At 39.5% G+C, this 25,567-nt stretch overlaps 1 long non-coding RNA gene across 5 annotated transcripts in view; it reads left to right on the top strand.

Annotated features, from left to right (window-relative positions):
• LOC133058851 (uncharacterized) overlaps nt 1–25,567 on the top strand; it is a 366,659-nt gene that overhangs the window by 123,870 nt on the left and 217,222 nt on the right. Inside the window, exons 4-5 of one of the 5 annotated variants that reach the window (XR_009693402.1) lie at nt 7,486–7,636; nt 23,507–23,684. The exons of 3 other annotated variants lie outside the window; for them this stretch is intronic. This is a non-coding gene — a long non-coding RNA (uncharacterized LOC133058851). Of the gene's footprint in view, nt 1–7,485; nt 7,637–23,506; nt 23,685–25,567 lie in introns of those variants that run through there. One more of the 5 variants, XR_009693404.1, reaches the window with a different exon arrangement.

Below are 25,567 nucleotides of genomic sequence, written 5' to 3'. Positions count from 1 at the left end.
GCCAACGTAGGAGATGTAAGAATGTGGGTTAGATCCCTGAGTCAGAAAGATCCCCTGGAGGAGGGCATGGCAATCAACTTCAGTGTTCTTACCTGGAGAATCCAATAGACAGAGGAACCTGGCAGGCTACAGTTCATCAAGTCACACAGAGTTGGATATGACTGAAGCAATTTAGCATGCATGCATACCTTTTTCTATTGAATGAAAATAGATATCAAAATAACTGTGCACCAAGTCAAACACTTAGAAGAGTAATCACTTAAAGCATTTGCTTTGTTTTTCCAGATCTCTCAAAGTTTTCCATGAATTTAAGATTTAAGATTGAGAAATAGATCCTTTCAAACTGTTAGGGGATTATCATCTTGGGAAATTAATCCTTGGTAAAAATGAGTTTACAATACTTGGACTTTCTTAAACATTCATTTAGAGAGAAATCTTGACTATTCTCCTCTCTACTGCTGCATTTTCAATTTTTCATTACCATTTGTTGAATGCTTTGTACACAGTTGCTTTCTGTACACTATTCTCTATACTGTCCTAAAGGACAGCAGTCTATAGATCTCATCCTATTTTATAGATGAATAAAAAGATGTTTACAGACTAATTTCTCTAATATCACACAAGTAATAATTAGTGGGGCTAATTTATTGTTATCAACTCCAATTCCATCTCACTTTACAATCTGTGTGTCCTTAATGACCCACAGGGCCTGTCTACTTAACAGAGTCATAGGTTTTTATCTTCTCAAGACAAGCCAGTAGTAAACTCAGCAACAGCAACCACAACACAAAGCTAAACAAACAGATTTTACATTCCCCAGCATGTTATGAAGTCGCTGTAAAGCACAGAGTTAAACTGCAGTGGAACAGGAAGCCTGAGATCTCTTTATGACACCGTAGCTGTTCTCACGTCAATGACAAAATGGCAGAAGAGCCAAACACAGGTGCCAGGAATCCCAGCACACCACTCCGCTTGTGCAGCCTTTATTAAATGGAGCCGTTGGCTACCACCTGTGGTTTTGTAGTTGTGTCTCCCACTGAGCATACATTTGATCTTCCGATTAATTAGGTGCACCTTGGCTAGAAGCCCATGATCAAGCATACATATTTCAAAGCTTAAACTGGGTTCCTCCTAAGATGAAAGCAGATGTTTCAAAGTGCAGCATAAATCCTCATGTCATCTTCTGGGAAAAAAATTAATGACATTAATAATATTAATTTATTGATAAAATAAAAAGCATTATAAAAGAATGATACACTTCAATTTTTACTTCTAATTTTTATTTTTATGACAGTTTTTTGTTTTTTAAATTGGGGTAAAGCAGCAGTGATCTTTTTGAGGAGTTTGAGGAGATTTGTAATTAGAACAGACTAATTCCATCCCTTTGGCATTAAGAAGATGAAAAATTGGGCTCCCAAATATATTGTCTTTAAAATGTTTGAAAGTCTGCTTACATTTTTTTTTTTCTGAGATGGAGACATTGCATTGCTTTTAGTTTTTCTTAAAACGATCCAATATTCTATGGGGCAAGTAACATTTCCCTATTTAATTGCTATTTTACCCAAGAGCTGTATCACCAAGCTCCTTCTTTTTAAAGAGGTTCCAACTGTCTGAGTTGCCTGTGTATTCCCCTTCTCTTTGACTTTCTTCCAAACATGTGTCTTTCATCTCTGCAGCGAGTAACCCGCCAAGACTGTCTCCCCCACCTGACCCCTTTCTCTGCACTAAAGCAGTCTCTGAGCTGTGTCTCCTTTCTCCGCAGTGGCCAGCGTGCTGCCAGCGTGTGAGACACCAATAGCTCATTTTCAGTTTTCAGCCACGTAATTAACAGCAAAGACGAATGGATAGAACAAAGATCCATTTGCATAGCCTTGGTGGCTCTCTTTGTGTGTTACCTAGGATGAATTATCTATATTTTCACTTTTCCTGCTCATTTGCTTACCTTAATAGGTGTCCTGATAAATGTGGAATAGCAACCAGACATTCACTCAACAGCTCTGCAGTGTAGATCATTCTTCATTGAAACTAGTTTGTGCAAGGCTGCAGCATCCAATGGGGGGCTAGTAGAAAAAGATTCATGAAGAATATAATTGGAATGGCCCATTTTATTTCTCTTTATAAATGATAAATAATTAACAATGCTGCAACTATTTAAAATATAATAAATTATATGATCAATATATAGCAAACTCTGGAGATAGTAGAGGACAGAAGAATCTGGCATGATACAGTCCATGGGGTTGCAGAATCGAACACAACTTAGAGATTAAACAACAACCACAACAAGATTAAACAATAACCACAACAACATTATTATTTTATCTATTATTTATTGTCTTTAATAAACCTTCTAGACTTTTTCCTTTAAAGTTTTTGTTATTATATTATTAAAAACTTACTAATGTAAATGCATTCTTGTTATAACAAGTAAAAAATATAGTCTTTGTAAAGAGAAAGCTAGTAATTTCCTCCATTTCTCACCTCTTTAAATAGAATGCTAAGAGCCAAGGGTGTATGTTTGTTTCTCCATTTCCATGGATACATATGTATCCCTGTATGTATGTATATATGTGTACATATATAGACACAAAAAAGTCCATGTATATATAGATACAAATATATGTATGTATGAATACCCCTGTGGTATTTGTTTTACAAAACTGAAATAATATGTGTTCTTTATTTTTTGTTATTTTTTTGTTTAAAACTATATCCATTCAAAACTAGTCATTGCATATCTCTATGTGCCAAGCAATGTCCTAGGCACTGGGAATGCGATGGATTCCAAACAAGATGAATAACCTACTGCCTTCTTAAAACTTCCATGGGAGTCAATGATACCCCTCAGGTCAATAGAAATAGAATCAAATGATTTAACAAATGGCTTCATAATCTTGTAAATTTCCTTTCCTACTGGTTAGCTTTTATACATTGTTCGCTTTCATTGTTACTGCCAACAGTGCTATTTTAAACATCCACATATAGCTAGTCTTATGTACCGTTGTTTTGGTCTTGACATGAGAAAAGTCACTGATAAAAATTTCTGGTGGACTAGCATTTTCACACATCAGTCAAAACTTCATGCTTTTTTGGGTCTTACATTTTACCCATTTAGTTTCATAGTTTAAAGTGAAGTTGCTCAGTCATGTCTGATTCTTTGTGACCCCATGGACTGTAGCCCGCCAGGCTCCTCCATCCATGGAATTTTCAGGCAAAAATACTGGAGTGTGTTGCCATTTCCTTCTCCAGGGGATCTTCCTGACCCATGGATCGAATCTGGGTCTTCAGACACTTCACCACCTGAGCTACCAGGGAAGGCCCTTTTAGTTTCATAGCCATTGGTAAATGGTCTTCTTAATGATGGCCCTTACACTGCTGCTAAATCTCTCAAACCTTAAAAGAAACAAGTCCCTTTCCTTCTAGCAGTATACTTCCTTCTTTTTCCCCCTCCCTTGGGGCTCTTTCTAAACACATTATGAGTGTTGGATGGTTGAGGGAGCAATTGCTTATTAAAGTTGATATTCTACTATTTGAAATCTATTTGTGCTGTAGTAGGGAAAACTACTATAGGAATCTATACATAAAGTGTTGGTGTTGCGTCTTTGTTCTTTTAAATCAATATTATAATCAATTCTGTTATCTTTTGAACTTTCTCTAACCCAGTTCTATCCTACTGGCAGTCAGCTGGTTAAAAGTCAGTGCTTTTCTGGTGGGAGTACTCACTGGTTCTGCAATTCAGCACTTTTTATTTTTTCTCTAGAGAGATGGTGACAAGAATGCTCAAATAATTAAATTGCCTATCCTAATTGTCTTGTATGATGGCAATAGCAAGTTCACAAGAAGATGGGCTGACTCTTAGTTCTCCCACCAAAAATATATTAACATTAAGTAAGCCTTATATTTCTATGAAACTAAATATTGAGGTCTAGAAAAACAGTAAATTCTTTTTTTCCTTCTCTGTCTCTTTTTCTTTTCCTTCTCTCCCCCTCCTCCCAATCTTTGTTTCTTTCATGAACTGTGCTCTGCACTGCTATAAGATTTGTACTGCAATTTCAATAGAAAAGTTGAGAGAGAAAGTACAGAATTAGAGAAACAGTAGGTTGCACACATAAAATTTACAAGACAGGTGCTCATTTCATTTTCAAAGAAAAGAACCAAGAATGGTAAATACATTATTTCCTATCTAGTCTCAGTAGAGTTATGTAGAAAGAGAAAGGTTCTATGCTATTTTCTCTTTATGTGCTACTTGGAAGAATACGTCTTACTTTACTGGCAAATTCTTGTGGTTGCCATTGACAAACTCCTCTAGTTGTTCCTAACTCCCTTAGTATATATTTTCCATAGACATTGTTTGTTAGACTACTTTTCTCTCATGTTTTAATTGCCTTTTTAATTTACTCCTGTGGGGAAATTTTTTAAACAAGGAAATCTATTTATATTTCAAACACAATTTGCTTTATGATTTGTTCTCTTTCTTAACTTTGTGAGTAGAGGGACATAGGTAGGATACAAAAGCAGAGACATTGCTGACAAAGGTCTGTTTAGTCAAAGCTACGGCTTTTCCAGTAGTCATATATGGATGTGAGAGTTGGATCATAAAGAAAGCTGAGCACCGAAGAATTGATGCTTTTGAACTGTGGTGTTGGAGAAGACTCTTGAGAGTCCCTTGGACTGCAAGGAGATCCAACCAGTCAATCCTAAAGGAAATCAGTCCTGAATATTCATTGGAAGGACTGATGCTGAAGCTGAAGCTACGATAGTTTGGTCCCCTGATGAGAAGAACTGACTCACTAGAAAAGACCCTGATGCTGGGGAAGATTGAAGGCAGGAGAAGAAGGGGATGACAGAGGGCAGGATGGTTGGATGGCATCACTGACTCGATGGACATGAGTTTGAGCAAGCTCTGGGAGTTGGTGATGGAGAGTGAAGCCTGGCATGCTACAGTCCATGGGGTCGCAGAGTCAGACATGACTGAGTGACTGAACAGACTGACTGAGGATGGCATCTATAAACAAAAGGAATTCTTTATATTACCTTATTAATTAATGAGTCAGGAAACTTGGATCTTTATTTCTGGTTCTGCCTGTTACTTGCCTTTTCTCTTTCTAAGAAGTTATTGACAATAATAATGTTTGGTCTGTACATCTCACATGTCTATACAACTCGTATGTAAAATCTGGGATATTGAGTAGAAAGGAAAGAACTTTAAAGGTTGTAATGAGATACTAATAAAGTCTTACATACAGTATTGCTTTCTGGAATTATATTATTTATTGCTTATTTATTCATTCAAGTGAATTCATCACCTAGACTGTGCTGGGCATTGTACTACCTGATTTGGATACAATGATAAATAATACACATTCTTACCTTAAGACAACATATACATCATTGGGCTTCCCTGATAGCTCAATTGGAAAAGAATCCACCTGCAATGCAGGAGACCTGGGTTCAATCCCTGGTTGGGAAGATCCTCTGGAGAAGGTAAAGGCTACCCACTCCAGCATTCTGGCCTAGAGAATTCCATGGACTGTGTAGGCTGTGGGGTCACAAAGAGTTGGACACAACTGAGTGACTTTCAATTTTCACTTTCATTGTACCTCATTAGTATTTGCTGAACTGTCAACTTATAATTATTTTAAGAATTTTCCTCATCTGATTTTGTGAGTGCCCCTAAATTTTAATAGTTTCCTAATTGTTCCTGAAGAATCTGCTTGCAGTGCAGGAGATCCTGGTTCAATTCCTGGTCAGGGAGATTCCCTGGATAAGGAAATGGCAACCCACTCCAGTATTCTTGCCTGGAAAATCCCATGGATAGAGGAGCCTGGTAGGCTGTGGTCCATGGGATCACAAAAGTTGGACACGACTTAGTGACTAAACCACCACCTAATTGTTCAAGTCCATTGTCTTATTTCATTGGTGAGAGGAGAGTTGAGATTTAAATAATGGGTCAATATCCAGTTGATGTCTTGATTTCTGTGACTTGTCCATATCTACCCCATTGCTATTAAGGATACCAACTTTATTATTTTTTTATGACTCCTTTGGCTCTTTAGTGTCTTAGTTTGCCTCTTTTGTATTTTGGATACACTCTTTAATTTTCTTTGACTGAATCTGATACCTTTGGCTCAAACTGACTTTATTTTCCTTCTATCACAAATTATGTATTTCATCTGTCTTTCTGTTTTCAGTGGAGAATTTTAGTTTCCATTCAGTACTGAATGATGACACCAGGAAACAGTTACATTTTTTTTTTTTTAGCTGTCAAGTTATGTGATAAAATGTTTGTTAAATGTTGTTGGAACTGAACAAGAGCCCATGTAATCTGTGATCAACTTTTTTGTGCGTAAGTGCACGCAGCTTATACCCTCAGTTTACAAACATAATCTGATAGATGTTTCCTAAAGTTCATGCAGCAGTTATATATTAAATAAGTCCATCATGACTTTCTTTTATTTGAAGGAAGTCCTTGAAAATGCTTAGAAGGATTTCCACGAATAATCTAAAAAATTGTTATTTTAGGAAATGTACTTGTTTAAGAGTCTTCTAGAATTATTTTATCCCTGTATTCTCAAGAATGTATTGGCTTTGAGATGATCTTCCATTGGAATTGTTACAGTTGCTCTTAGTTTGCTAAATATATTTATGAAGAAATTGCCACATTTATTGATTTAATACAAGCCTAAACTTATAAGACTGACAATGAAGCATTAAAAAAAATCTCTTCATGGGAGGAACAACTGAATATTACTAGCATTACCTTTTGTATTATTCAGGAATAGTTTGGTTGTGAATGTCAGAAACCTAAGTGGAACTCAGTTAAGCAAAAAGATGACTTATTGGAAAGATCCTGATAAAATTTTGAGAATCATTGGAATTAAAGAACGATCAAGGTTTGCAAGGCAGGAATTTTGGAAAGTTCCTCAAGGGTTTTATTAGTTAGGAAATCAGTTTAGCTATTTTTAATAGTATGGCCTAAACAAGACAGCTTTATTTATGTCTTGTGTAAAAGGATGAGTGAGCAGACAGTCTAGAGGCAGGTGGTCATCTGATCTACGTGATCCACAGTCCAAGGTTTGTTCTACCTGATTGTTCCATCATACCTAAGCGTGTTTTATTTTCTGCGTAATTTATTCTGGATCATCTCCTGTTAGGTCTAAGCTCCAGCTGCTGGGATAGGTGAAAATGGGGGAACAAGCTGTTTCCTTATCAGAAGGTGACACAGAAGTTGCTTATGTCACTTCTGCTCACATGTCTGTGTCTGAACTTAGTCATGTTGCTGCAAGAGAGGCTGAGAGGTATATGCCCCAGCTGGTAAACCATGTTCCCCACTCAAATTTGAGGGCTCTATTACCAAAAGGAAGAATGGGAGAAAGGATAGCAGGAGGAATTTGCCGTCTTTACCACAGGACTTATCCTTGGACATGGTCAGGAGTCTGTCTATGGCACTAGCCTATCAGTGGGCTTCATTCTCTTCTACTCCAGGACTCTGAGCAGGAGACATCTTTATCAATGGCTCTGTGTTAACACTCCCTCTGCATCAAGATCGATGTCATCTCCAACAAGAAGACTCAATTTTTTGGCCCTGGAAAATTGCCCTAGGCAGCAGTGACTAAAGAGGAGGATGGAGTTCTAGGTAAGAATAACAATTTGTTTAACAAATATTTATTAAGCACTGTGTACCAGGTAGTATTATAGTCCAGGGATACATCTGACCTGCCATCTATTTTTGTAAATGAACATTTATTGAAACGTAGTCACACCCGTTTGTTAGCAGATTGTCTGGGACTACTTTTGTGCTATAGCAGCAGAGTTGAGTAGTTACTACTGATGTGATATGTTCTTGAAGTCTAAAATGTTTGTTATGTGGCCCTTAATGGGAAAAGTCTGCCAACCCACTATTAAAGCATTGGGGATACAGTGGTGATTAAGATATGCAAACTCCCCATCCTTTTGGAACAAATATGCATAGGATTTGCCCTCTGAGATTTGGTTTTCTGGGTGATTCCTGTCTCTTACTAGGGTGTCTGACAGAGCAAACAATCAGTCTGTTCATTATCTGCATGGACTTTCAGATCTCTTTAGGATAGCCCTATGTGGTATGGTATGTCCATAGAAGGAGGATTATACCACTACAACCTAGTTCAGTGTCCTTATGAATGCTTATGAACTTATAGAACAGATTTAGCAGTCATCAAAATAACCCTTGTAGCTTAGGTTATATTTTGTACTTGGCTCCCAGTCCTTCTTGGGTCATGGGTAATTCAATCTGTCATTTGTTGTATTATCTGCCTTGCTGTCTTCTTGCTTCTGACCATTTTGCATATGGATTCTTTCACTTTCTTGCTCTGTATTATCATGGCGTTTGGATTCTGTTGACAATGGGTGTGAAAATGTGGCTGAAATAGTGGTATATATGTGTGTGTGTGTGTGTGTGTGTGTGTTTTCTTATTTAACTATCTCTATCCTCTCCAGCTTGCACTTTAATTTTTCTTAAAATTTTAGAGAGGTGAGTACAGAATGTGGAAATTCCATCAGTTAGATCGAGGTTACTCATTACAGGTCTCACTCAATCTGCAAAGTAATGCAGTACATTAGTCTAACTCTCGTACGTCCACCCACTGCGGGGTGACACCCCGCCAACATCTGATTATAAGTGTCGAGATTAGAGCATTCCTGTAACACGGCCATTGGGAGTTCAGCACTTGTCTGCCTAGAAATATGCTGCCATCGGACGGTGGATAATTAATATAAGGGGAAGTAATGGGGTAGGGGGTAAAGCGCCAGAGCCTCGTGGCAGGAAAAATTTATGATGGGAGAACTTTATAATGAGAACAAAGTGTAGTGTACATTAGAAAATTCATCAAAGGGTCAAAATTGGAAATCCGTTGAGTATGGTGTGTGCTCATTGACTTCATCTCCAGTCTAATCAGGACTGAGAGCCTTATTGTGGCCTTGTTCAGTTTATCAGTCATTTGCTTTTCCTTCTGAACTTTGCACTTGCCTCCCTGTCTCCCTCCCTCCTTCCCTCCCTTCCTTCCTCCCTCTCTCTCTGTTTTTCCCTTTCTTCCTTCCTTCTAGCCCACTTGCTTGCCTTCCTCCTTCCTTTTTGCAGTCCCTCCTTGCCTTTCCTCTCCCTTCCTTTTTTCCACAAACCATTATGCAGTGCTTACTTAAGTGATAGGTTCTGAGAATATATCTCTGAACAATAGAGACACTGCTTATCCTCACGGAGCTTGTGGTGTCAAATGGGCAACAAATAAAACAGGAGGGGACTATGGGAGCACATGCCAAGAACTAATAGATACTTTTCCTAGTGAAAATGCATTAGTCATTATATAATTACTTTTTTATTAATGTGAATCTCAGTTCATTTTTTTCTATAAATGCCAGTGAAGTTTCTAAATGACTAGGTGAGTATTTAATAGCCTCTAAGAACTATAGCTGGAATCAAGATTGCCAGGAGAAATATCAATATCAAATATTAATATCAATATCAATAGAAATATCAATATCCTCAGATATGCAGCTGACACCACCCTTATGGCAGAAAGCAAAGAACTAAAGCGCCTCTTAATGAAAGTGAAAGAGGAGAGTGAAAAAGTTGGCTTAAAGCTCAACATTCAGAAAACTAAGATCATGGTATCTGGTCCTATCACTTCATGGCAAATAGATGGGGAAACAATGGAAACAGTGTCAGACTTTATTTTTTTGGGCTCCAAAATCACTGCAAATGGTGACTGCAGCCATGAAATTAAAAGATGCTTCCTCCTTGGAAGGAAAGTTATGACCAAACTAGACAGCATATTAAAAAGCAGAGATATTACTTTGCCAACAAAGATCCATTTAGTCAAGGCTATGGGTTTTCCAGTAGTCAAGTATAGATGTGAGAGTTGGACTGTGAAGAAAGCTGAGCGCCGAAAAATTGATGCTTTTGAACTGAGGTGTTGGAGAAGACTCTTGAGAGTCCTTTGGATTGCAAGGAGATCCAACCAGTCCATCCTAAAGGAAATCAGTCTTGAATATTCATTGCAAGGACTGATGCTGGAGCTGAAGCTCCAATACTTTGGCTACCTGATGCAGAGCTGACTCATTGGAAAAGACCCTAATGCTGGGAAAGATTGAGGGCAGGGGGAGAAAGGGATGACAGAGGATGAGATGGTTGGATGGCATCACTGACCTAGTGGACATGAGTTTGAGCAAGCTCCAGGAGTTGGTGATGGACAGGGAAGCCTGGTGTGCTGCAGTCCATGGGGTTGCAAAGAGTTGGACATGACTGACTGAACTGATCTGAACTGAACTGACCTGGAGAACTATAACATGGCAAGTAGATGAGGTAATCATGGGCTAGTTTCATTGGAATGTTGCTTTGACACTGCTAGTTAAAACAGTATTGTTTTTTAAGGCAACACTGGTTAGCTTTATGCACCGTGTGTAATAAACTTGAATTTCTTTAAAAAAAAATTCTGTAACTCGCAGTTTTTATTAGGTTACTCTAAGATTCTGGGGGTTTTTGATATACACATTTGAGGGACATTCTTTGTACTCCCTCCCATCATGACCACTGGAGAGGTGGGAGGCTAGTGACTGTATCAGAGTGTGAAGGAGTTTCTGGAATTTGTTGCTACCTCTGATTACTTATACCTAAGCAGGGATGATGATGGTTAATAATAATAATAGCAATACTGATAAACAGCTAACATTCCCATAGTCCTAAATTATAAATGTTTTTTATGTATGAACTTGTTAACCCTCACAGCAAGTCTACCATTAGCTCCATTACATAGATGAGGTTACTGAGCTCCATAGCTAGCAAGTGACTGAACTGGGAGATTCAAACCAGGCTCTGGGGTACGTGTTTGTAAACATTACTTTCTGTTCTCCTTCACTCCTGTAGAATGTGGAACAGGTTCCTGGTGTTGAGAAAAGAGGACGTTTTTAAAATTAAATGACCTGAGTTCTCATGCCAACTCAGTCAACATGCCTTTTGCCTAGGTTCACATGACTAAATTGAGGAATTGAGTTATATTGATATTCCATAAAGTATATCCTTAGACATGTTCTATAAAAGAGGGCTTAGTAGTTAAACAAGCTTAAGAAATGTTGCAGTTCATCTGGAAAGTTGCAGTGTTCCAAAAAGCCTTGTAGTAAAGATATCTATTTAACTTTGTTTGACTGAGTTCTTCCTAAACTTTTGACTAAGAGATGCCCTTTCAGAGAAGAATGGAAAGGGTGACATATGTGAACACACTAGAGAACTAGTGGTTTATGAAATTATTTTCAGCAACTCTGAACCATACAATCTTTAATGTCTCCTTCAAATTCAAAATTCCTGTAATTGTAAATATCAATCACGCATCTATGTATGTTTGCCAGTTTTACTTATTTGTATTGATCTCTGACGTTGACGGAGAAGGCAATGGCACCTCAAGCCAGTACTCTTGCCTGGAAAATCCCATGGATGGAGGAGCCTGGTGGGCTGCAGTCCATGGGGTAGCTAAGGGTCGGACACGACTGAGCGACTTCACTTTCACTTTTCTCTTTCATACATTGGAGAAGGAAATGGCAACCCACTCCAGTGTTCTTGCCTGGAGAATCCCAGGGACAGGGGAGACTGGTGGGCTGCCGTCTATGGGGTCGCAGAGTCGGACACGACTGAAGTGACTTAGCTTAGCTTAGCTGATGTTGACACCAAACTAAGAGTTTGACTTACCTGCATAGAATGTAATACGGTGGGTGGAAGGTATCCTTTATATTTTTTGTAAACAAACACAGCCCAGTAGTATCAAATTTACAGTTTGGGGCTCTTACAACTGACTTTCTGGCATGTGTAACTTATGTTCCCTATCAAGCTAAAGTAGAACCTGCCTTACCCATAGCTTATTGGAAGGTTTAATGATAATAATTTTCTGTTAAAGTTAGCTGAATTACAGTTTTACTTGCAAATGTGTGTACATTGTAACATCCCTGAAGTATTGGTGTTGGTAATAGAAAGTAATGTTTACAGCGTTTGTTTCATCATTCAAGGAGTTTTCTGCAAAGATCTGGCCCTAGCCTAACAGTTTTCTTACTTTTTTTCCAGCTCTTTCTTTTTCCCTTGCTTTTTGTGGAGTAGTTTAGAGGTTTATCCTTAAATTCTGTCAATGATGACACGTGTGAGCTTCCTGTTCTGTGTGTGTTTGTGAAAGCACACACAGGGAGGACTTAGCCGATTCTGTTTGTACAGCCACAGTTCAAGACCACAAATGGTACATGGCTTTGCTTTTAAAGCAAACACATCGAAGCCACTTATACACGTTCTGAGAAACTGAGAACCTTATCCAATTTCCTCCCACCATCAAAAAATAAGAAATTGGAATTGGTAGAGGAGTTCTTTTTAGGGTGGTGAAATTGAACTTATATAACTTATTATCCACAAGTTTTACCCACAGTCAGGAAGTAAGAAATTAGCCTTGTTAGGTAAAAAGATGTCTTCCTGAGGAATTGAACAAATGGGCAATTTGACAAAGTGCCACTGTAATATGACGGGTTACCTAAGACTTTCAGAAATGAGATAACTCTGTAGTACGAATGAACTCTATTAGAAAAAAAAAGTGGGAGAAAAAAATATCTTGTGCAGAAACACTGAACTGGGTCTTTTACTCATACAAGAATTTTTAATGGGTTCTAGTAAGCACTGAAATGAGACTTAATGGGATAAGCTGGCCTCTTTTATGGAATTTTCAGCTGATGCATTTTTCTAGCTTTTAGTGAAAAATAAAACTGCTAGTGACTTAAATTGAAATTCTTGACAGACATTTCACCAAATGTCTTCTCCCTCTTTGTTAAAGACATACAGATCTTTAGCTGACCCAGAGGCCCCTTTCCTTTCAGAAAGTGCTTTTCATTCATTGCAGGGCTGGCTTTCTGGTGATTATGAATCTGGCCCTGTGGAAGGTCAGTATATTAAATTGGTCAAGAAAGATTAGTCACTTGTTATCGTAATCTGAAAGAGGGAAGGAGCTGAAACACCCCCACAAAAACTTACTCTCAGGGGATTCTTTGGCATGATGGTACAAATAACCAGAACTTCATTTTCCAACTCCATCACTTTCTAGTTGCATCATCTCAAGACAATTACTTCACTTCTCTTAGCTTCAGTTTACTTATCCATAAAATAGGGACTGTAAAAATGCCCCCATCCTGGCAGAGATGTTATGAGGATTAAAAGAGGCAGCATATATGAAGCATTTGGCATATTATTATCATCCAGAAATATTAGGTGCCATATTGAGTGGTTGCAGAGATTCAAATGTTATCATCAAGTTTGTTAATTTAGGGAAGTATATCCAGTTGGTTTATCAGCAGCATCTTTGTAAGCCCTTGAAAAAAAAAAGCCACATTATTTCCTCAATGATAGAGCCAATACAATTGTGGAAACTGGAGCAGCAGCAATTTTCTTCATGGTTATAATGTTATATTGCACCTAGGTTCTTAAATATATCTTTTAGTTTCAGCTTATTATGGTTTAATAACATCAGGAAGAGGAAGAAGAACCAGCATGAGGTTGATGGTTGAGTGGCAACTGTAATTTTCCACATAACAGAATCTTTGCTAATATAAAAGCTACCTTCTAGTTATGCAAAAGTTTAATGAAATATAGGCACAAAGCGGTGTTTTCTATCCAACAAAGAACAAGTGCAGTCACAGAATTTAGCATGTTGAGTTATTCTTTCCAAAATCAACCACCCAAGGACCAAGGAATACGATTTAAAACAAAATTTCTATGCATTCTTTTTTGAGTGAACAAAACAGCTTGTGTAGCTAAACTGGGTAGCTGCAGTGTAATTTTGTAATGTTTCTATTTGTTGAAGAAATGCCGAATATTTGCAGGAATGGCAAGAAGCAAAACATAGCTCTCATTTGTATGCAACATAGTCATAACATAAAATTACGAGCTCAGAGATATGATTTCTGAAAAGATTGAATTAACATTGTGAAGATTAGAGCCCCCTCATTTGCATAAGTCTGGGGAATGCCATAGCATGACAAAGCTAGCAATTTCTCCAGCAGTAGTGAAGAGTGAAGTTGCACCGCACTCCGCAGTTCTGGCTCCCTGGTTGAGGAAAGAGGTGGGAAAGTAGGAGTTCACTCTTTGTAGAAGGGCCTGGGAATAGGAATAGTTCAGATGCCACTCCCAACTCAAAGCTCACTTGAAATAAAAAGAGGTAACTTTAGAAATGCTGCCTGAAAAATGATGAGTAACTTCTGATATGCAGTTACCTGTAGTGAAAATTTCTCTGCAAAGGAAGAGTATAATTATTTGCTCAACGGAAACCCTTGCAGTCTTTGTAGCTAGTTATGGTTACCTGCATGTGACTCTGATTCCTTGAGCTTTCAAGAAGGAGAACTTAACCTGGAGGGGAATCAAAGCTTTTAGCAGGAAACCTGCTGATATGTTCCTGGGGTCATGTGATCACTTTATATCCAAAGTCTTAACTAGAGGGAAAAATCACTTGTGTTCACAGAATGCACAAGCCGGTGTCTCTTCTTAGATGGCTGATATGTTATACCCAGGACTAAGACCTTTCCTGTGTTATAGCTTTTTTGTTTCTTAACTAATACCTATTAACTGTTAAAGGTGCAGGAGGGGAAGAGCAGAGCCATGGGTGTGGAATGCAAAAGATAAAATGGCAGTTACAATGTTGCATTATAAAGATGGAGGGAAAAGGAAGTGGATACAGCATAAGTAAAAGTACATATAGGTGTTCCCCTCTGCACTTAGATCAACTGAGACTGGGATGAATTGTAAGTAAGAAATATGGCACATCCCAGGGCACGGAAGAAGAGTTTGATTTAGGATGGCAATGTCTGAAAAGGCCCAAAAGGTTGATCCAAGTGGGAAAGAGGGCGTTTGAAGTAAAAACATTGAGTTTGAAAGAGTCTGTTTTCCTGCCTGCTGAGATGGGGGCTCCTGTTCTCATCTCAGGTAATTGATGTTGGCACTCTAGAGTTCTATTCTACACCGAGATTTCTCATCTTGTGTGACTGTGCTTTCCCCATGGACTCTTTTTGTTGTCCAGAGACCTGGGCCAATCTGTGCAATATTCATAAAACAAAAGTTAAAAATCAAAGTTAACAATTAAGGTGGATAAAATTTCTCACACCAAAACAATCTCCCTCTCATTAAATTAGCAATTAAGTAAACAAACACAGTAACACACAACTTATAGGGATTCTGAAAACCATAGAATGGAGGTGGAAATGGCCAATTTGTTCCCTATAGACGAAGTAAAATTGATTCTGAAGCCCTGAATAATTCAGTCTCACATCTTATGGAGCATGCAGTTTATAACTTGAGACAATAAATGTTAGAAAAAGCCTAGATTGCTATAGAAGAAAGAAGTATAGGGTAGTTAATTTTTAGCTAAAGGAAGGACAATAGGGAAAACTCTACAGAGAGGAGGACATTAGAGCTGGACAATTAAGAATGAACGTGATTCTATTTCTTAGAAAAGAAGTGGGAGACATTCTAAGAGAGGATGAGATAAATAGAGACAGTATGTTGTGAATGCTCATGGTGCGGTCAGGGAAAATTAAGTAGGTCAATGCGGCTAGAATAGAGCACATGAGTAGGAGAAGGGGCTAAGGAAGGCAAGTTGGACTTGTGTTATAAAAGGTGCTTATAAGCCAGTCATGCTCTTGGTTTTGAATCTCATTAAACACTCAAAGGGTTTTAAAGCAGGCCAGTGCTTTGTTTAGTCTCTGCAGAATAAAGGATACATCCACGATGGAGAAATCTGGAGAAAAGGGAATGAATTAAGAAGCTATTTTTATAGCCTAGATAAGAGGATATGAAGGCATAATGAAATAGGAAGAAGAGATGGATTTGAACAATATTTTATTCGGATAATCAGTTGGGCTCACTAATTTGCTGGATGTGGAAAGTAAGTTAAAGGGATGAATCCATAATGACCTTGAGTTTTCTATTTGGGGGATTGGGTGGGTGGACATGTCATTAGCAAAGGTAGGGAACATACATGGAGGAAAACAGGGATTGAGGGGAATACTGAATTCAGTTTTGAACATAATGAATTTTTGATGTTTATGGGATGGTTAGGTGAAAATATTCAGTAAGTGATTCGTAGGTGAATTTAGAACCCAGAGGAAATAAGAAGTGGAGACATAGATTTGTATGTTACTAATAGACAGGTGAGACAGTGAGGGGTAATGAAATCACCAGAGAGAAGGTGTAAAGAGGAAGCAAAAGTGGATCAGGGAGGCACCCTGATGACCATCTGACGTTTTCTAGGCAGTCTAAGGAACGGCAGCCAGGGAAGAAGATTTAAAAGAGGACAGAAAGACAGTAAGAGAACCAGAAGAAAGTAGTGATTTGGAGACTAATATAGAAAAGAATTAAAAAAAAAAAAACAAAAAAACAGAGCAGTCAGAAATGACAGATATTACAAAGAAATCACGTTGGATAAACATCGTCTATTTTTTTTTTTTCCAACTGTGCTTTGCTACCCAGTGGGCCGTGGACAGCTCATACTATTCATGTCTATGAAATAGAAAAAGGGTTTGGGGCGCCAAGGTGACCTATGTATATCCTAGACAAATGAAACCCTCCTTCCAGTTGAAGGTAGCATTTAGCCTGGCAAAGAGTATGTTTCTTGCTTCTCTGCCTGACCAGTCGCTATTGTCCTTGGGCCGAGGGAACAATGTGACGAGAAGAGCCTGACCAGCTTGAGGAAAGGAGTTAAGAAGTCAATAGAGATTTGACAAGACCTAAGAGCAGAGTTTCTAAAGATTGGTAGGGGTGAAAGAATTGATTACAAAATCAATGGGAATGGATTCTGGAGGAGAAGTAAGGTTTTGAAGTGAAGGATATCATGAAATGATGAGGCCAAAGGTGTTGGGTGGTTTCATCAGAATATATATTGAAATCACTTGCAGTGACAGAAGGCAGTTAAGTAGAAAAGACAAATGTGATCCTTAAGAAATGGGAGGGAATGATGAGCGGGGGGGGGGGGGTAGTTGGAAAATTATCATGAGGTTGGAAAAAGAGTAGTGTAATCTGATGTCATGGAATTCAGCTGGTGGCTAAAATTCAGCTAGTGGGAAAAGGGACAAAAGCAGTTTTTTCTATGAGACTAATTCAGTTTATAACTTAACAACTCTTTGGGTAAATAAAAATTCTTGCTCTGGCTGTTTCATTTGGTTGTGATGAGTAAAATGAAATAGATGAGAAAGGCAATAGCAGAAGAAACCATGGGTTTAAAAATTACAACCAGAAAAGTGGGTGATTTCTGGAGATATTACAATTTTTATTGCTGTTATAGAAAATAACCAGTCCAAAAGTACATACCTTTTAATAGAATTTCTTTAGGTGGCAAAATTTAGAGTGAGAATTCTGTGCATTTCACTTTGGAAGGTATTTCAGCTCTGCCAGTCTTTTTGACCCAATTGTCTCAACTGTTAGAAAACCTGGAATAATTCTGAAGTTTGTTGCTGGGCAAATTTGGTATGCCATCAATATTCTGATCCCATTCATTGACTCAGTGCTTAAGAACTTTGGATCACAGTTTTCAATTTCTACTTGATTAAGATCTTTAATATGGATCTTTAGTTTATTTGGGAGAGCTGAAAGCCTTGAGCTTAACCTTGTCTTTCAAGAAGGCACATACCTGAATAATGTGTTGATATGAGAAAGAAAGAATATAAACAGACTTTTACAATCAAATATTTTGTTCTTCTCTGCTTCTGAGGTCTTAAGAGTTAAAGGGACAATGACAAAACAACAGAAAAAGTGTCAAAGGCCTCAATTACCCCTTATTTGTGTTCTCTGATAGGGGCATAACTAGTAAAAATGATTCTGATTAAAAACTTGATGTGATTGTCCATTATTGTACACCTCTGTTCAAAATAAAGAGCTCTTCTCTCTTCTCCTGTACAGTGTTATGCACCTCCGTTCATAGTTCTTCAGGCACTCTGTCAGATCTAATCCCTTGAATCGATTTGTCCCTTCTACTGTATAATCGTAAGGGTTTTGACTTAAGTCATACCTGAATGGCTTAGTGATTTCCCCTACTTTCTTCAATTTAAGTCTGAATTTGGCAATAAGGAGTTCATGATCTGAGCCACAGCCAGCTCCTGGTCTTGTTTTTGTTGACTGTACAGTAGGGATCAAAACCATCCCCAAGAAAAAGAAAGCTAAAATGGTTTTCTCAGGAGGCCTTACAAGTACCCGAAAAAAGAAGAGAAGTGAAAGGCAAAGGAGAAAAGGAAAGATATACCAATCTGAATGAAGAGTTCCAAAGAATAGCAAGGAGAGATAAGAAAGCCTAAGTGAACAATGCAAAGAAATAGAGGAAAACAATAGAATGTGAAAGACCAGAGAGCTCTTCAAGAAAATTATAGGTGCCAAGGGAACACTGAAAGATGGGCACAATAAAGGACAGAAATGGTATGGACCTAACAGAAGCAGAGATATTAAGAAAGAAGAAGTGGCAAGAATAGTCAGAAGAACTATACAAAAAAAGATCTTAATGATCTGGATAACCACAATGGTGTGATCACTTACCTAGAGCTGGACATCTTGGAGTGCGAAGCCAAGTGGGCCTTAGGAAGCATCACTACAAACAAAGCTAGTGGAGGTGATAGGGAATTCCAGTTGAGTTATTTCAAATGCTAAAAGATTATGCTGTGAAGTGCTGCACTCAATATGCCAGCAAATTTGGAAAACTCAACAGTGGCCACAGGACTGGAGAAGGTCAGTTTTCATTCCAATCCCAAAGAAGGGCAGTGTCAAACTTCCCTTCAAACTATAGCACTCTTGCAGTCATCTCACACGCTAGCAAAGTAATGCTCAAGGTTCTCCAAGCCAGGCTTCAATAGTACATGGACTGAGAACACCCAGATGTTCAAGCTGGATTTAGAAAAGGCAGAAGAACCAGAGATCTAATTGCCAACATTCACTGGATCATCGAAAAAGCAAGAGAATTCCAGAAAAACCTTTACTTTTGCGTCATTGACTATTCTAAAGCCTTTGACTGTGTGGATCACAACAAAGGTGTGGAACATTCTTAAAGAGATGGGAATACCAGGCCACCTGACCTGCCCCCTGAGAAACCTGTATGCAGGTCAAGAGGCAACAGTTAGAACTGGACATGGAACAATGGACTGGTTCCAAATTGGGAATGAAGTACATCAAGGGTGTATATTGTCACCCTGCTTATTTAACTTTTACGTAGAGTACATCATGAGAAATGCTGGGCTGGTGAAGCACAAGCTGGAATCAAATTGCCGGGAGAAATATCAATAACCTCAGATATGCAGATGACACCACCCTAATGGCAGCAAGTGAGGAGGAACTGAAGAGACTCTTGTTGAAGGTGAAAGAGGACAGTGAAAAAGCTGGCTTCAAACTCAACATTAAAAAAACTAAGATCATCTGGTCCCATCATTTCATGGCAAATAGATGAGGAAATAATGGAAACAATGACAGATTTTATTTTTTGGGGGATCCAAAATCACTGCAGATGGTGATTGTAGCCATGAAATAAAAAGACACTTGCTCCTTAGAAGAAAAGTTATGACAAACCTAGACAGTGTTTTAAAAAGCAGAGACATTACTTTGCCAACAAATGTCTGTCTAATCAAAGCTATGGTTTTTCCACTAGTCATGTATGGATATAAGAGTTGAACCATAAAGAAGGTTGAGTGCCAAAGAAGTGATACTTTTGAACTGTGGTATTGGAAAAGACTCTTGAGAGCCCCTTGGACTGCAAGGAGATCAAACCACTCAGTCCTAAAGGAAATCTACACTGAATACTCATTGGAAGGACTGATGCTGAAGCTGAGGCTCCAATGCTTTGGCCACCTGATGCAAAGAGCCACATCATTAGGAAAGACCCTGAGGCTGGGCAAGATTGAAGGCAGGAGGAGAAGGGGATGATAGAGGATGAGTTGGTTGCAAGGCATCACTCACAATGGACATGAGTTTGAGCAAACTCCAGAAGATGGTGAAGGACAGGGAAGCCTGGCGTGCTTCAGTCCATGGGATTGAAAAGAGTCGGACACAACTGAATGACTGAACAACAACAACTCTTTTCTCATTGGGGTGCAGGAGATACTTGCATTTGACTAAGTAAGTTGAGTGGTCAAAAGCCAGAAATTTGAACAGCAACTGGGGTTGAGGAGAGAGAGAGCTGGACAAAAGTCTTTCTAGGGACATGATATCTTTCAAAGCTGAACTGATCAGGAAGCATCCTAAGACCTACTCTGATCTGCCTTGCCTTCGTTCTATTGGCTTTGACTTACTGGTTAAAAATGGATTAGAGGTAGCCTTTCTAAACTACTTATATTTACTATGTAACTAATATAGTGAAAAATTTTATGATTTCTACTCTCAAATCTAGCTGAGCCAAACCTTCCTGTTCATGCATACACTGTACATGCATATACACTTATGTGTTTCTTGGGATTAAGAGAGCTTAAGAGTAAGATGTCATCTGCCCCAATGGCTGTTTTGCAGTTGTCTGTTAGTTACCTTGTGGTTGCTTTGGCCGTCACAATGAAGTAGATCTCATAGGAGACTCTAGTCAGAGTGAGGTCACAGCCTCTGTATATGGACTTGACCTTCATTAGCATTTGGAGAGTGCAGAGACAGCCATAGGAACTCAGAGTTCTTACATTTGGTGAAGACCCTTACGTTGTTCCTAGATATGGTGAATGCACATGCTGGTTCTGCTACCACCATTCTTTTGGCCGCTGATTTTCCACAGAAGCAGATTAAACAACCTGAGTCTTAGAGTTATAACACACCCTCTCTCCTCCTGCCTCACCAGCTTTCTTCCCAGTCTCACATACCACAGCTCCTCAGCATCAGGGAGGAGCGATTATTTTGTATGGTCAGACTGTGATGAGAGGAAGTTGCCTTCAGATCTGACTCTTTGAGCCTCTAGGGAGAGACCCCGAGGTTCTAAACACATACCAGGCATTTTCCAAACGTTCTTCATCCCGCTTTCTGCTGCCTTTCCTGCCTAACATGGAGACCTGGATGTGTGTATGATTGTTTTTGATATTAACCCATACAGTACATTTAATTATTTTCTAGATGGAGAAGATCTTGAGAGCAGACATTGGTTTATCTTTGTCTTTTACCACCTACAATAGTGCTTGGGACCAAAAGATGTTTAGTAATTTTGCTGAATTAAATTTAATTTCATCTTCCTTGAGAAGATGGAGCTGAGGCAGAGATGATGATAGTAAACCATTGAATGTTTGCTATGCTATAAGTGATGTTTCAAGTGTATACACACTGACTTATTTGAGCAACAATTCTATAAGATACGTGACTATTTCCTCCATTTTACAGATGGGGAACCTGAGGCTAATTAATCTGCCTAATGCCATTTATCTAATAAGTAATAGCTCTGATCTGGTTCAGATGGTCTTGCTTTAAAGTCTAAGCCCCAAACTATGTGCTGAATTGCCTCTCAAGAGTGGAAGGGCTAGGTGGAGAAAGTAGATAAACAACTTCAGTGTTTAACACTCCTCCAATCCCATCCCCAACATGGATTATTTGTACCATCTCCCATTTTCCCCCTGTATCTAGTTTTTCTTCCTTAAACATGTGATCTGGAGCAAGCCCATCCTACCTTAAATAGATGAACAAACAAACTAGCTTAACCATATACTTTTCTACAGTATCACGGTACCTGCGAGAAAAATGAAATCTGTTGCCTCTGGGCAACCAATTTTCCTGATCTGAGACCTGTAGCAATGTGTGTGATCAATCTTCACAAGGGGTACTGTGAAGACAGACATGGCTTAGAGGACATGCTCACAGTGACTATGTCATTCCTATAGCATCCGTCCATGTGGTCCAAGGTTATAAAGATACAGTTCATTAGAAACAATTTTAAGATGAAAGCAATCTATGCTCAATTTGTTACTTCCTACTGGTTGCTTGAACTGCATGCCTAGTTCTCTGTTACCTTGTGGAATCTATATTGCTCTGAATGGCTGGGACATATATTTTACCAGTTGCTTGGCATTACCACATTAATATTGTGAACAATACAGGCCCTTAGGGCTTCCTAGGTGGCTCATTGGTAAAGAATCCACCTGGCAATGCAGGAGACGCAGGCTTGATCCCTGGGTTGGGAAGATCCCCTGGAGAAGAAAATGGCAACCCACTCCAGTATTCTTGCCTGGAAAATCCCATGGACAAAGGAGCCTGGGGGGGCTACAGTCCATGGGTTCCCAAAGAGTTAGACTTGACTGAATGACTAAACAGCAACACAGGTGCTTCAGTTCTTGGTTTCAGCTTCGATAGGGGTCCACTTGGGAGGTTCTTTTGGGTATGTGGTGTCCTCCATGCAAAGGAGTCAAGATGTGTCCTAAGCAAATGTGACTCGGAAACAGCACTTTTCTTTTTTTTTTTTTTCAGTTCAGTTCAGTTGCTCAGTCGTGTCCGACTCTTTGCGACCCCATGAATCTCAGCACGCCAGGCTTCCTTGTCCTTTTTTTTTTTTTTTTTTAAAGTATTCTCCAAAATTAAGATGACACCTGAATTGTCCTCCCATAGATTTGCTTATGTCCAAAAACAATACTAAACCTCACATATCTGTATTTATACTTCCCTGTACAAGGGACATGGGGATGGCAGAGGGGCAAGACTTATCATAATACTTGCTGCAGAGGGGTGAGACTCATCATAATACTTGCTGCTATGACCTTCAGAGTCTTACATAAGTAAAGGGATTTATTTTTCTTATTAATAAGAAGGATAGAAATAGCTGAGGTGGCAGCTAATACAGGAATATTTGAAGGCAAGAAAAACATGAAATTACTAGAGAAAGAGGCTCTGGTGATTCTAATTTTTAATATTTTTTGCTTTCTAGTGAAGTGTATAAAGAACTGGCATTATTTGAATATCCACCTAGACTTCTCCTAGACTTCTGATTTTATGTCTGGAAATTTATGATTTATTTTATTTTTCTCAAATAGAATGGGAGGAAACTCTTATGGACCCGGTCCAGAAAAGTTCACTAAACTCCATTTACTTACTGACATGAAGAGAAGAAAAATACAGCTTTTCCCTGTAATGATTTCCCTAGTTGAAAGATGAATTAAATAAGAGAAATTCCAGAATACAAAATGTGACACTCATGGCAGATTGGAGCAAGTCTAATGGATGCTTTCCCTGAATCTATGAAGGAACCTGTATTAAAAACTTATTTGGAATAATGTTGTATGGAAATGGAAAGGTTCTTGTAGTTTGCTTAGTTAAGAGGCATAGAGGAAACAGCAAAATGTCAACCAGAAAGTGTTACATGTCAACTCAATGTCAATCAAGTAAAAACAGTTAACAATTAAAAGATAAGGTAATATAAAGAGAAATATCCTGGATTTAGAGTACTTAGGTTTTAGCCTTAATTCTCGTGCCGATTTTGTGAGGTTGGAAAGGTCAGTCACTTAACATTCCAAGGAATTGAATTTCTTCATTTTTAAAATAAAGGTGAATTGATTTTGTCGGGGGAGGAGCCAAGATGGCGGAGGAGTAGGAGGGGGAGACCACTTTCTCTCCTACAAATTCATCAAAAGAATAACTGAACGCAGAGCAAACTTCGCAAAACAACTTCTGATCGCTAGCTGAGGTCATCAGGCGCCGAGAAAAGCAGCCCATTGTCTTCGAAAGGAGGTAGGACAAAATATAAAAGATAAAAAGTGAGACAAAAGAGCTAAGGACGGAGATCCGTCCCGGGAGCTCTTAGGCGGCATTGCTTGGGGTAGGGTCCGGGCCTGAGTGCCCTGAGGACAATCGGAGGGAGCTTCTGTGAGTTGCCAACATGAACTGTGGGAGACCAAAGGAGAGAGAGTAAATTAGCCGGCCCGAACACACTGTCGGCCGTTCGCAGAACAAAGAGACCGAGAGGGTCCAGAGAGGAGCTCGCAGGCTGCGGACCGGCCCAGCCCCGCCGGAGGCAGGAGGCAGGGGGGAGGGGAAGGTCGCGGCGAGACACAGGGCGCAGGCACCCGACCGGTGCCGGCGGGGACTGGGGCTGGGGACGCGGAGGGCAGAAGGCGCGCGCACCCGACTGGCGCCGGCGGAAACTGAGACTGGGTCCGCGGGAGTGGGCGCGACACACCTGGGGAGAGTGCACCCACCAAGCCCCTGGCTGCCTGGACCGCTCTGACGGGGAAGGCACTGAGAGCAGGCTCAGCTTTTCCCTCCGCGCTTTTGTGGAACACCCGAGGGCTGGAACCTCGCGCAGCGCGGGGCGCGCTCCATATAGAACAGCCGGGAGCCTGAGCGGCGCAGACGGAGAGGGCGGCGTCAGCCCCTCCTGGCAGCCCCAGCCCATCCCCGCGGCGCAAGCCCGTCCCCGCAGAGCGACGGAACTAGCTACCTGAATAAGAGTCCACCTCCGCCCGCCTGTGTCAGGGCGGAAATGAGGCTCTGAAGAGACCGGCAAACAGAAGCCAAATAAACAAAGGGAACCGCTTCAGAAGGGACTGGTGCAACAGATTAAAATCCCTCTAGGAAACATTGACTACACCGGAGGAGCCTGTAGATATCGAGAAGCGTAAGCTGGAACGAGGAGCTATCTGAAACTGAGCCGAACCCACACTGGCCGCAACAGCTCCAGAGAAACTCCTAGATATAATTTTACTTTTTTCTCTTTTTTTAATTTTTTTTCTTTTTTCTTTTTTCTCTTTTATTTTCCTTTAAAATCCCCTATTACTCCCCCATTACTCCTTAACTTTCATTTCCATAGACTTTTACGATTTTTTAATTAGGGGGGAAAAAAAAAAATTTTTTTTTTTCCTTTTTTTTTTTTTCTTTTTTTTTCTTTTTCTTTCTTTTTTTTTTCTTTTTTTCTTTCCTTTTTCTCTTCTATTTTTCTTTTTCTCTTATTTCTTTTAAAGTCCTCTAGTACTCCTCTACTACTCCTTAATTTTCATTTTCAATACACTATAACCTTACAAAAAAAAAAAAAAGAAGAGAAGCCCTATTTTTAAACCGAAGATTATTCTCTCCCAATCTTGACTCTCTGTTTTCTACCTCAGAACACCTCTATTTCCTCCTTTCCCCTTCTCTTCCCAATCCAATTCTGTGAATCTTTGTAGGTGACTGGGCTACGGAGAACACTCTGGGAACAGACAGCTGTGTAGATCTGTCTCTCTCCTCTTGAGTCCCCCTTTTTCTCCTCCTGTTCATCTCTATCTCCCTCCTCCCTCTCCTCTTCTTCATGTGACTCTGTGAACCTCTCTGGGTGTCCCTAACGGGGGAGAATCTTTTAGCCATTAACCTAGAAGTTTTCTTATCAGGGCTGCATAGTTGGAGAAGTCCTGAGACTACAGGAAGAATAAAACTGAAATCCAGAGGCAGGAGACTTAAGCCCAAAACCTGAGAACACCAGAAAACTCCTGACTACAAGGAACTTTAAGTGATAAGTGACTGTCCAAAAGCCTCCATACCTACACTGAAACCAACCACCACACAAGAGCCAATAAGTTTTAGAGCAAGACATACCACGCAAATTCTCCAGCAACGCAGGAACATAGCCCTGAACAT

This window comes from Dama dama, chromosome 6 (assembly GCF_033118175.1).
Source record: "Dama dama isolate Ldn47 chromosome 6, ASM3311817v1, whole genome shotgun sequence".
Lineage (NCBI taxonomy): Eukaryota > Metazoa > Chordata > Mammalia > Artiodactyla > Cervidae > Dama > Dama dama.
The sequence above is the reverse complement of the archived record's forward strand: the minus strand, read 5'-3'. Positions and strand labels throughout refer to the sequence as shown.